Raw genomic sequence first — 12,749 nt, 5'->3', positions numbered from 1 at the left:
ACAGCTCCGCTCAAGGCAGCACCCCCTGATGGAGACGGGGGCAGCCCTTCGTGAGTTCCAGATGTCCTGGTGTTTCTTGGGCACAGCCACAAATCTCAGCTTCTTCATGACCCAGAGAATGATGGGGGGCCAGCCCAGCAGCCTCGGGTCCCGCAGGTCCTCCAGGGGACAGCCCAGCAGCTGCGGGTCCTGCATGGCCTCTGGGGGCAGCCCCTCATGAGTTCTTTGTGTCCTGGTGATTCTTGGGCATGGCCCGAATCTCAGCTTCTTCATGACAGGGGCCAGCCCAGCAGCTGCAGGTCCCACAGGTCCTTCAGGGGACAGCCCAATACCGTGGGTCCCATAGCTCCTCCGGGGACAGCCCCTCATGAGTTCTGGGTGTCCTGGTGATTCTTGGGCACAGCCATAGATCTCAGCTTTTCATGACCCGGGGAATGATGGGGGGGCCAGCCCAGCAGCCGTGGGTCCCACAGGTCCACCGGGGACAGCACCTTGGTGGGCCTGTCGTCCAGCAGGTACCTGTTCAGGTGGCTCTTATCAGGCCACACGGCCTCAATCCCATTGGCCCAGTTGACCACCATGGCCTGGTGACAGGCCGAGGTCAGTTGGGGAACCTCCACCACCAATTCCCCAAAAAAGGCCCCCATGTAGTAAAAGTTGCCCTGGTCCCTGGGGATATGGGTCTGGGACTGGCCAGCACTCATAGCTAAAGTCCTCATGGGCTGCCCAGTAGAAACCGGGGTGTGGTGTGCCAAAAGCGGGGGACAGGATCTCCATGCCCACGTGGTCCCAGAACTTCATTCCCACATCCACGTCCACGTACACCAGGTCATCCATGTCACAGAGGAAGCGCTGCTCACAGAAGCGGCTGATTATTGCTATGTGCTGCATGGACACATCCTGCCAGTGCAGGACACTGCGGACCTCAACGACCACCACCCTCTGGCCCTCCCAGAGTGGCCCACGGGGCACAGCAACCAGCTGGTCGGTGAAGACGTAGTAAGTGACCCTGTGTCCACCATGAGGACCACGACCCTCCGGCCCACCCGGAGGGGCACACGGGACCCGGCAGCCGGCTGATTGGTGAAAACCTAGTAGGTGACCCTGTGCCCCACCATGAAGTGCTTCTCTGCCATCTGCAGGAACAGCTCCAGGAAGACCACATATCCACAGGGGCACTGGACAGGGCAGGAAGAGGGTCACTGCCAGAGGCCGGCAGCAGGACCCCAGAGTTGGGGGCCATGGACGTGTGCACCTTCTTCAAGGGGGTAGGCCCTGGGCTGCATTAAGCAACAGCCACCTCCTGACCTTCCTGAGGGAATCTGCCAGCAGGGCCTCCCTAATGTCTGTTCCCAGAGATGGGGGCCATCAGCACCCCATCTTCCAAAGGGGAGCCTGAGGCTTCGGAGGCTGGAAACCCATGCAGCCCCACAGTCAGCATGCTGGAGCCAGGAACACTCCCCCTGTGCTGAGCTCCTGGGCAAACCCTACAGGTGCCCTCCACTGGCCGCCCCCCCTGCAGATCCCGTCCCCACCTTCCAGGAAGGAAGCACCTTTGGGCACAGCCCTCATTTCTATGTCTTACAGAGCGGGTAGAATCAGCAGGCAAAGAATCCCACTTTGCTTTGAGTGGGCTGCCGCTGGCCCCCACAGACCTGTCTCCACTTCCTGTAGGGTTCTCCCTGGAAGGCTACTGGGCATCCTGCTGACAAGGTGCTCAGTAAGCCACTGGTATTCCTAGGAGGGGTCACCCTCAAACTCTGCCAAATCAGGAATCAAGTCCAGCCCGTGGACAGGGAAGGCAAAAGATGACACCAGGAAGAAGAGGGGGCTTGCTTAGGCCCCAGGCTTGAATCCAAGGGTGTAAGCTTCCAGGTCCAGGTCTACATCTCCCCAGCCCCAAAAGGTTCAAAGTCTTGTCCAACCACGTCCCATGGCTGGTCCCCCTCTAAGGGTACTACCTGCTCCCCCCTGTGAAGACAGCAGCTCCCCCATTATCAGCAAGTGTGCTGAGCCCCTCTGAGACTGATTATTTTGCGTAGGCGCTAAGGCTACGTCCCTGTGCCTGCCCCATAACCGGCAGGTTAGTAAATCGCTCACCCAGGGAAGGCGCGCACTACATTTAAATAGGGGATAAGCACACTCAACCAGCAGACATGAGTCAGGTCACCAGAGGGCAAGTCCAGACCCAGCCAATGGGGCAACAAGCCAGATATGAAGCAGGGGGATAGAAGAGTGATCCTGGCAGAGGGCACAGCAAAAGCAAAGGCTTGTAGTCAGGCCCAGGGCAGATGTGGGACGACTACACACTTGGGTGGCCCACAGAATGGGGTGCCATGGTGGAAGAGGTGAGGCTGGAGAGGACGGGCAGAAGGGGAGCAGACCACAGAGAGACCCAAAGGTTATGTTCTGAAAATATCACTCTAGTTACCAGAGAAGAATGGGTTCTGTGCAGCAGAGGACAGGGAGACCCTAACCCTAACCCTAATCCCTAACTCCTAACCCTAACCCTAACCACTATTACCAACCCCACAAAATCAGCAAAATACATTCCTGTACCTTTCTTAAAATAGATGTAAGAAGCCAGATCAGAAGAATTGCAAAACCAAGAGCTCATAAATAGACTGTGCACCCTAAGCAAGTGACTCTGCACAAACACCTCAAAGGTTATTCAATAGAGTGAAACAAGCAATGTTATACAGCACAATGAATTTTTAAATAAAAACATGTAGTCATATTAATTAATGCAGAAAATGTTCTAACCAAAGTCCAATGTCTGTTGCTGATATAAATACTCATGAAAGCAGGAATAAGGAGTAATTTTCTCATTAAATCTCTAGCAAACACCAGGCTTAAGTCTGAAGATGGACAGCTCTACTCTGAAATCAGGAACAAGGACGGGATGCTGGTTTTCACCTGTTGCTCAATATTGGACTGAAAGTTCTACCCAGAAGGATAAGCCAAGAAAGAAGGCATCCACATGTGAAAGGAAACACTAGAACTCTATCTATTCAGAGACCAGAGATGACATCATCTTATATGGAGCTTCCTAAAGAATCAACAACAAATGATTACAGCCAGTTACCTAATTCAGCAAAGTTACAGGACAAAATATCAATACCCAAAATCTCTCTTATTTGTATACACTAGCAATGAATCATCCAAAAAGGAATTTAAGAAAACAATTCCATTTTAGGGAACATCAACATTAACCAAATATTTAGGAATAGATGTAATCAAGGTGCACGTCTTGTACACTGAAAGTTACAAAACGTTGCTGAAAGAAAGTAAGGGAAACCTAACTAATTCTGAAGACACCCCATGTTGATGAAAAGACATGCTATTGATACGATGGCAGTAGAACACAAGGCGATGTGGAAATTCACTGTGTTCCCAAGAAAATTCGCAAAGGTCTTTGGGAAGAAATGCACAAGCTAATCCTAACAGTCATATGGAATTTCAAGGGACCACAAGATAGCCAGAACAATCTTGAAAAAGAAAACCAAAGATGAAAGGTCAAACTTCCAAAGTTCAAATCTTAATACAAAGCAACAGTAAAGAAAACGTTGTGATACTGTCGTAAAGGTATGCATTCACCCTGAAGCAAATAATACATTATATGTTAATTAATTGAATTTAAATTTAAAAAAATTTTAAATAAATAAATAAAATAACAATTTTTATTGTTCTGCATACCCTTTTAAAAAGGTATCCATACAGATCAGTGGCATTTAACTGAGACCAGAAATAAACCCCTTCTTCTATGGTCCACTGAATTTTGACAAGGGTGGACAACATTACATTGGGGGACAATTGGTTATCCATGTGCAGAGGAAGGAAACTGGACCCTTACCTCATACCACATAGAAACATTAGCTCAAAATAAGTAAAGGCTTAAATGTAAAAGGTAAAATTATAAACTCTAGAAGAAATAAATGGGGATAAATCTTCATAACCTTGGATTTAGCAATGCTTTTAGCTCTGACACCAAAGCATAAGAAAGAAAAAATAGATAAAATAATATCCTCAAAATTAAAAATCTTTTCAGCACGCCCAGCTGGCTCAGTCATTTAAGCATCTAACTTAATTTTGGCTCAGATCATGATCTCAGGGTCATGATATCAAGCCCCATGTCAGGCTCCACGCTGAGCGTAGGGCCTGCTTGAGAGTCTCTCTCCCTCTCCCTCTGCCCCCGACCGCTCACACACTCTCTCTCCCTCGCTCCTAAAAAAAAGTAAAAAAAAATTACAAATCTTTGTACATCAGAAGTTACTATCCTGAAAGTGAAAAGATAGCCCCCAGAAGGAAATATCTGTACATTATGTATCTAGTAAGAGTCTGTTGTCCAGAATATGTAAAGAGCTTTTACAACTCCTCAACAAAAAGACAACCTAATTTTAAAATAGACAAAGGACTTGGATAGACCCTTCTCCAGAGAAATCACGGGGAGTTGGGTGTTTAATGCAGAGTCTCCCTCGGGGAGAATGAACATGTTCTGGAGAATGAGGTACAACCGTGGGAACTCAGCTAAGGCCAGAGCATTGTGTACCTGAAATGTTTTAGGTGGTAAAGGTTATTTATGTTTAGTCACAGTGAAAAAGTGAATGAAGGACTGATGCATGTCACCACGTGGATGGACAATGAAAACAGCTCAAGTGACAGAAGCCAGACAGAAAATGCCACTCAGATTAGCACCGTCTGTAAATGGCTCAAAATCCATCCTTAAATCCTTCAATCCATCAGGGTTGTGCAAATAAGGGAAAGTCTCCAGAGCAGTTCCGGGACAAGAACACTGGATCCGAATGGAGAAGACATTTCAGACCATGGGACAGGTGGCGATGGTTGAAGTGGGCCTGTGGTCTGGCTTAAAATGTGGAAACTGCGATGATTTCCTCACTTAGGGTTCTGTGGTGGTTCTGCAGGACAGTGTCCCTGTTTGGGGTAACACGCACGGAAGCACCCCGTGTGAAGTGGTAAATGTGGTAAGGAGACGACAGCTGGGGTCTGAGTGTGGAGATAAAGCGTATTTGCGCTGCGGTGACAGGTTGACCGCACTCTGAAATCACCGCAGAGTCCACGACTCTTCAAACCGCCACGGCGGCACCAGGTCACGGAAGCAGAGACGACACCAGACTGTGACGGAGGCCGCGCCCTCCCAGACCCGGTTCCCCCACCGCGGAGAGCCCACCGGCCCTTGAAGGAGGCCACGTGGTAGCGAGAGACTCGCGGGAGGATTCAGTCAGCAGCCCCCGTGTCTCGGGTGCAGCAGAAGCAGTGGGATCTGGAATTCCCATTTTCCACAACCCTCCCCCAAAACCTGGTTAGAACTGTGAAAATGCAAGACGGGCACCTCAGGAACGTGGACTGGGGACGCCAGCGGGGAGGCCGGAGGGGGGAGCCCGCCGCTCAGGGTCAGGGACGGGAACGGCCGTCAGTCACAGGCCCGGGGTCGGAAGCCTCCACGGGAGACACCCGTCAGTCGCAGGCCCCGGAGCGGAGGACGCAGGTGTCCGCTCCTCCAGGAAGCCCACGCTCCCCGCAGCTCAGGGGGGCGAGCCGCCGTCACCGCGAAGCCGGCTTCTCTCCGGCGGACTTCCCGTCGGAACAGCGCCCCCCGCTGCCTCCTCCTTCCCCACGACACGCTGTTCCTCTCCGTCCTTTCTCGTCCGCGATGTGGCCGGAGCTGGCTTGTCCCGGACGGCAAGTCTCTGCTCCTCCCACATAAGCCCATTTTGCCGGTAAAACGACCGGCACTTTCAGTTTAAGGTCAACAGGACGGATAAACTCGGTAAGTTGGCCAGGAGCAAACCCGAGAGACAAAAATCCGGTGCATTTCCAGGCGCTCCTCACACACCGTCGGGACGAGACCCGCGGAGCGCAGGCTCCTTCACAGCCGCATCGAGAAGAACCACACACCGAGGAGCACACGTCCCCAGGAGCCGACACACCTGCCCTCCGACCCCGTGAGACACGGACCGCGGACGTCGAGGGAGACTCGCCGGGAAGACGCCCCGCGCTCAGGGCAGAGCGCACGCTGCGGACACGTCTACTCTCCCCCCGCCGTCCGCCGAGTCCGCGCCGCCGCTACGGGCCTCCAGCGGGGTCTTCGCAGACACGGAACCCACAGCCCTGACGCGGGTGTGGACGCGGGGAGGAGCCGCGGGGCCGAGGCGGGGGAGCCGGAGCACAGCGGCGGGCGGCCGGCCCGGACCGCAGACCGCGGGAGCAGCCCCAGGAACCGACTCCGGGTGCGCGTGGACACGGCCGCGGGGGCCGCCGAGCGGATCCGAGGCCGGAGAGCGGAGCCCCGACAGCCCCGCGCACGGCACCGCGGGGACCCCACGTCACCGCACACAGAGCCACGGACACCCCACGGTCTGCGCACCCGCCCTTCCTCCGCTGCGTCCCGTGAGCTCGGGCCCCCTCCGCGGTCCCCGCTCAGACGGCTTCTCCTCACCTTCTCCTCCCGCGGCGGGGCCTGAGGAGGCCGGGCTCCTGTCCGTGTGGACGCGACCCCACGTCCTCCAGAGCGGGTCCTGAGGAGGACGGGCTCCTGTCAGCGTGGACGCGCCCCACGGCCCCCAGAAACCTCCACCTCAGGTTCTGAGGAGGTCCGGCTCCTGTCACTGCGGCTGCGCAGGCCGGGCTCTGGGCTCCTGGCGGGAGCTGGGGTCGTGCGCCCTCTGCAGGCGGGGGAGGCAGTGCAGGACAAGGTGAGCTCAGCGTTCAGTGGAAGCACCTGCTCGCTCCCTGGGTCCAGCTGAAGCCATTTAAATCCCGAAAATTCAAGCTGAATGGAGCCCAATATCCCTCCAACTTCTCCAAAAATAGCTAAGGAACAATTAGTTGGAAACAATATGGAATGACAAGAGTCCCTGGCCCGAACAGTGGCACGGGACATGACCCTAACCCTGACCCTGACCCTGACCCTGACCCTGATGCAGACACACACTGACCTGAACTTGATTTCAAGCCTGACCCTGACCCCAATCCAAGACCCTAACCCTAACCCCCAACCTTAACAAAGTTCACAATAATCAAAATGTAGAAACCACGCAAATGTCCATCAATGGTGAATGCATAAACAAAGTGTGGTTAAGGGTTTGATTTTAGGTTCAAAGTCAGGTTTGGGGCAGGGTTCTAGATCAGGGTTTGGGTTAGGATCAGGGTGAGGGTGAGGTTTTTGGGTGAGGATGAGGATAAATGGTTAGAGTTAGAGTTTGGGGCTTTAGGCTTATGATTTAGGGTTAGGGTTTAAGACTTAGGGCTTAGGGGTTAAAATTCAGGGTCAAATTTGGAGTTTGGGTTCTGGCTGGGGTTTGGATTCAGGGCTCATGACTCAGACTTCTGGTTTAGGGTTTGGGTACATGGTTCAGGGCTTGGATTCAGAGTTCGGGTGGGGGGTTCAATTTCAGGATTGGGATTCAGGGTTCCTGTTTGGGGTTTAGGGTCATGTTAAGTTTTCGGGTTAAAGTTAGGGGTTACAGTGGGCACCTGGGTGGCTCAGTTGGTTAAGCGACTGCCTTTGGCTCAGGTCATGATCCTGGAGTCCCGGAATCGAGTCCCGCATCGGACTCCCTGCTCGGCGGGGAGTCAGCTTCTCCCTCTGACCCTCTTCCCTCTCGTGCTCTGTCTCTCATTCTCTCTTGCTCAAATAAATAAATAAAATCTTTAAAAAAAATTTAGGGGTTACGGTTAGGTTTAGGGATTACACATACTCTTCACTTGTCATCATGGACACAAAATTTCTATCTGAAGTTTCTAAATCTGAAATCTATTTAGTCTAGGTGTCAGGAGCTGGTTCAGAATCTAAGGTCACAGTAACTGCCTACCAACAACATTCTGATCCTAGAGTTTCCCAGTCACCCAGAAGCTGCTTTGCTCTTCGTTCAAACATACCCTTTGCAGAGAAGGGCTAGCCGGTGCCAAATTTGGGATAATTTCACAGTAGTGTGAAACTAAATATTGTGGAAATGTTCATGGAAAATGAAACAGGAGACAAATAATTTGTCGAATCCAGATTCTTCCACAATAACAAAGACCAAGTTCCCAGTAGAATCTGACAATATTCCCTAGGAAGGACTATGGTACTCATTACCAGTACCAAAAGAGGGCCCCCTCCCCTGGTTTAAACTAAGAATCACAGGAGGATACTTCCTATTTCGTTGTAAAAAAAATTTATTAATAATTATTTGGATGTGCCAGTGTACATTTGTGGAGGCACTGCCAACATTTTCCATACCCAAATCTTCATCAATACACAGATAAAATGCAAGAAACATTGTAATGCACTGCTCATTGGAATGCCAAGAACAAACAGGGCTATTAGAAGTAATAAAAATATATCTATTATTGGGGGGGTGGAGCAAGATGGTGGAGGAGTAGGAGACCTAGATTTCGTCTGGTCTCAGGAATTCAGCTGAATAGGGATCAAACCATTCTGAACACCTACGAACTCAACAGGAGATCGAAGAGGAGAGTAGCAACAACTCTCTGAACAGAGAAGCGACCACTTACTGGAAGGTAGGACGTGCGGAGAAGTGAATCCAAGGCGATATTCGAGAGGATAGACAACGGGGGAGGGGCCTCCGCCGGCCGCTTCTGGCAAGTGATAGAGCCGCGGAGCACAAAATCGGACCTTTTAAAAGTTGGCTCGGCTGAGGGACGTCGCTGCAGTGGCTAAGCAGGGGGTGGAATCCTCCCAGGACAGTGTGGTCTCAGGACCCTTGGGGTCAAAGAAAGACCGGCGGTGCCTGAGTGCGCCAGAGCTCCCAGGGATCGGAGCGGGGAAGCTGGCTGCAGAGACGGAGCCGAGGCGCGGGCTCTCAGCTCGGGGTTGCCATAAACTGTGATCCGCGGCCCAGTCGGGCCACTCCTCCAGCAGGGACCCAACAAGCGGCAGAGCTGGGGAGACTCCCCTTCCTTCCCAGGGAAGAGCGGCGCGGGAGCGCACCGCAGGGATCTGCTGGGTTTGGAGACTCCACACGGGGTCGGGTGCCAGAGATAGAAATGCTCGGTCACAGGCCGGGTGAGCACGGAGTGCGGCCAGAGACCGGGGACATGGGAGTGACTGCTTTTCTCTGGGGGCGCACTGAGGAGAGGGGCCCCGAGTTCTCAGCTCCTCCGGGTGGAGATTGGGAGGCCACCATTTTTGCCCTGGTCCTCCAAGGCTGTACGGAGAGCTTGCAGGGAACAAAAGCTCCTGAGATCAAACCCGAGCAGCTTGCTTAGCCCGGACCGACAAGGGCGGGGCAATTCAGCCTCCGGCAAAGACATTTGGAAACCACAGCAACAGGCCCCGCCCCCAGAGGATCAGCATGAACAGCCAGCAAGACAAGACCAAGTTTACCGATCAAGGAGAACGGGAGAACTCCAGCGCTAGGGAAATACTGCACATAGAATTCATGGCTTTTTTTTTACCATGATTCATTAGTTCATCAAAGTTCATTTTTGTTAACTGTTTTTTTTCTTTTTCTTTTTCCCTTTTTCAACCAACATCTTATCAATCCTTTTAAAAAAAACACAGTTTTTATTTTTCATTTTTAGAGTCATATTTTATCCCTTCCTAGTAGTTACCCTTATTTTTGGCATATATATATATAAGTTGTTCTCTCTTTAAAATTTTGAGATAGTTTCTTCTAACAGATCAAAATATACCCTAAATCACTAGTGTATGGCTTTGTTCTACTCTCCTGCCTGATCACATTCTCTCCATTTTTCCTTTTTTTTTTCTTAGATCTTCTTTCTTTTTTCAAACAATTTCTTATCTTATCAAGTCCTTTTATAAAATCTTTTATAATTTTCATCTTTACAGTCATCTTCCATCCCTTCATTGTATCAACCCTTATTTTGTACATATATGTCTTTCTTCCTTTAAAATTTTAGGAGGCACTTTTTTCTAACAGACCAAAATACGCCCAAAATCTAGTGTGTGGCACTGATCTATGCACTAGCCTGATCATATTTGATCATATTCTGCTTTTTTTGTATTGTTCTGTTTTTGTTTTTAACTTTTTTCTCTTTTTTTTCTCTTTCTTTTTTCTTTCTTTCCCTTTCTTTTCCCCTGGTTTCAGGTCTTTTCTGATTTGTATACAGTATATTTGCTGGGGACGTTGTAAACCTGTTAGCATTTTGTTCTCTCATTCATCTATTCTCCTCTGGACAAAATGACAAGACGAAAAAAATCACCTCAGCAAAAAGAACAAGAGGTAGTACCGTCAGCCAGGGACCTACTCAATACGGACATTAGTACGATGTCGGACCTAGAGTTCAGAAGCACGACTTTAAAGATACTAGCTGGGCTTGAAAAAAGCGTGGAAGTTATTAGAGAAACACTTTCTGGAGAAATAAAAGAACTAAAGTCTAACCAAGTCGAAATCAAAAAGGCTATTGATGAAGTGCAATCAAAAATGGGGGCACTAAATGCTAGGATAAATGAGGCAGAAGAGAGAATCAGCGATATAGAAGACCAAATGATGGAAAATAAAGAGGCTGAGAAAAAGAGAGAGAAACAACTACAGGATCACGAGGGCAGAATTCGAGAGATAAGCGATACGATAAGACGAAACAACATTAGAATAATTGGGATCCCAGAAGAAGAAGGGGGGGCAGAAGGTATATTGGAGCAAATAATAGCAGAGAACTTCCCTAATGTGAGGAAGGAAACAGGCATCAAAATCCAGGAGGCACAGACAACCCCTCTCAAAATCAATAATAATAGGTCAACACCCTGACATCTAATAGTAAAACTTACGAGTCTCAGACACAAAGAGAAAATCCTGAAAGCAGCTCGGGAGAACAGATATGTAACCTACAATGGTAGAAACATTAGATTGGCAACAGACCTATCCACAGAGACCTGGCAGGCCAGAAAGGACTGGCAAGATATCTTCAGAGCACTAAACGAGAAAAATATGCAGCCAAGAATACTATATCCAGCTAGGCTGTCATTGAAAATAGAAGGAGAGATAAAAAGCTTCCAGAACAAACAAAAATTAAAGGAATTTGCAAACACGAAACCAGCCCTCCAAGAAATATTGAAAGGGGTCCTCTAAGCAAAGAGAGAGCCTAAAAGCAGCAGAGATCAGAAAGGAACACAGACAACATACAGTTAACAGTCACCTTACAGGCAATACAATGGCACTAAATGCATACCTTTCAATAGTTACCCTGAATGTAAATGGGCTAAATGCCCCAATCAAAAGACACAGGCTATCAGATTGGATTAAAAAACAAGACCCATCAATATGCTGTCTGCAAGAGACTCAAAGACACCCCCATATTGAAAGTGAGGGGGTGGAAAACCATTTACCATGCCAATGGACACCAAAAGAAAGCTGGGGTGGCAATCCTTATATCAGACAACCTAGATTTTAAAACAAAGACTGTAATAAGAGATGAGGAAGGACACTATATCCTACTTAAAGGGTCTATCCAACAAGAAGATCTAACAATTGTAAATAGCTATGCCCCGAACATGGGAGCAGCCAATTATATAAGGCAATTAATAACAAAAGCAAAGAAACACATCGACAACAATACAATAATAGTAGGGGACTTTAACACCCCCCTGACTGAAATGGACAGATCATCTAAGCAAAAGATCAACAAGGAAATAAAGACTTTAAATGACACACTGGACCAAATGGACTTCACAGACATATTCAGAACATTCCATCCCAAAGCAACGGAATACACATTCTTCTCTAGTGCCCATGGAACATTCTCCAGAATTGATCACATCCTAGGTCACAAATCAGGTCTCAACCGGTACCAAAAGATTGGGATCATCCCCTGCATATTTTCAGACCACAGTGCTTTGAAACTAGAACTCAATCACAAGAGGAAAGTCGGAAAGAACTCAAATCCATGGAGGCTAAAGAGCATCCTACTAAAGAATGAATGGGTCAACCAGGAAATTAAAGAAGAATTAAAAAAATTCATGGAAACCAATGAAAATGAAAACACAACTGTTCAAAATCTTTGGGATACAGCAAAGGCAGTCCTGAGAGGAAAGTATAGAGCAATACAAGCCTTTCTCAAGAAACAAGAAAGGTCTCAAATACACAACCTAACCCTATACCTAAAGGAGCTAGAGAAAGAACAGCAAATAAAGCCTAAACCCAGCAGGAGAGAGAAATAATAAAGATCAGAGCAGAAATCAATGAAATAGAAACCAAAAGAACAGTAGAACAGATCAACGAAACTAGGAGATGGTTCTTTGAAAGAATTAACAAGATTGATAAACCCCTGGCCAGACTGATCGAAAAGAAAAGAGAAATGACCCAAATCAACAAAATCATGAATAAAAGAGGAGAGATCACAACCAACACCAAAGAAATACAATTATAAGAACATATTATGAGCAACTCTATGCCAGCAAATTAGATAACCTGGAAGAAATGGGTGCATTCCTAGAGATGTATCAACTACCAAAATTGAACCAGGAAGAAATAGAAAACCTGAATAGACCCATAACCACTAAGGAAATTGAAGCAGTCATCAAAAATCTCCCAAGAAACAAAAGCCCAGGGCCAGATGGCTTCCCAGGGGAATTCTATCAGACATTTAAAGAAGAATTAATACCTATTCTCCTGAAACCGTTCCAAAAAATAGAAATGGAAGGAAAACTTCCAAACTCATTTTATGAGGCCAGCATTACCTTGATCCCAAAACCAGACAAAGACCCCAGCAAAAAGGAGAATTACAGAGCAATATCCTTGATGAACATGGATGCAAAAATTCTCACC

General features: G+C 48.7%; 1 pseudogene; it reads right to left on the bottom strand.

Annotated features, from left to right (window-relative positions):
* Positions 1 to 365: 365 nt before the first annotated feature.
* LOC148162578 (histo-blood group ABO system transferase pseudogene) lies at positions 366 to 1,995 on the bottom strand (annotated as a pseudogene).
* Between the last annotated feature and the right edge of the window lie 10,754 nt (positions 1,996 to 12,749).

The sequence above is a fragment of the Eumetopias jubatus genome, unplaced genomic scaffold (assembly GCF_037043125.1).
Source record: "Eumetopias jubatus isolate StellerSeaLion01/CBP00866 unplaced genomic scaffold, mEumJub1_p1.0 scaffold_14, whole genome shotgun sequence".
Lineage (NCBI taxonomy): Eukaryota > Metazoa > Chordata > Mammalia > Carnivora > Otariidae > Eumetopias > Eumetopias jubatus.
Note: the sequence above shows the minus strand (reverse complement) of the source record. Positions and strands in the feature narration are given on the sequence as shown.